At 41.5% G+C, this 340-nt stretch overlaps 1 protein-coding gene across 1 annotated transcript in view; it reads left to right on the forward strand.

Annotated features, from left to right (window-relative positions):
* Positions 1-340, forward strand: part of KDM5C (lysine (K)-specific demethylase 5C) — a gene marked incomplete at its 3' end in the record, with an annotated part of 30,559 nt that overhangs the window by 11,401 nt on the left and 18,818 nt on the right. The window lies entirely within an intron of this gene.

Raw genomic sequence — 340 nt, forward strand, 5'->3', positions numbered from 1 at the left:
CTTTAAGTGGTCTTGGGCCGGTGAACCAGGTTGACATTTAGATTTCAGACATGAGCAGAAGGTGCGTCTGCCTCGGGTACATACAACTCTCATCTAAAACCATGAATATAAGTACAAAATGAGTTAGACATATGTCCTGTTTTATGAGACAGTCTAAAGAGCAGAAAGTGTGGAGTTTGACACTAAGGGTTGGTGCCTTTGTTTCCCATCCTCCGAGCTACTGGAATATTCGGTGTTGTTTTCCCAGGCCTGTAGTTCCAGTCTCGGCATAAAAATTTCTCTAAGCATCCTGTATAAACTCACATTTTGTCTTGAAAGAAAGATAGTGACAGAAGAGAAT

Source organism: Bison bison, unplaced genomic scaffold, assembly GCF_000754665.1.
Source record: "Bison bison bison isolate TAMUID 2011002044 unplaced genomic scaffold, Bison_UMD1.0 scf7180017852474, whole genome shotgun sequence".
Classification (NCBI taxonomy): Eukaryota; Metazoa; Chordata; class Mammalia; order Artiodactyla; family Bovidae; genus Bison; species Bison bison.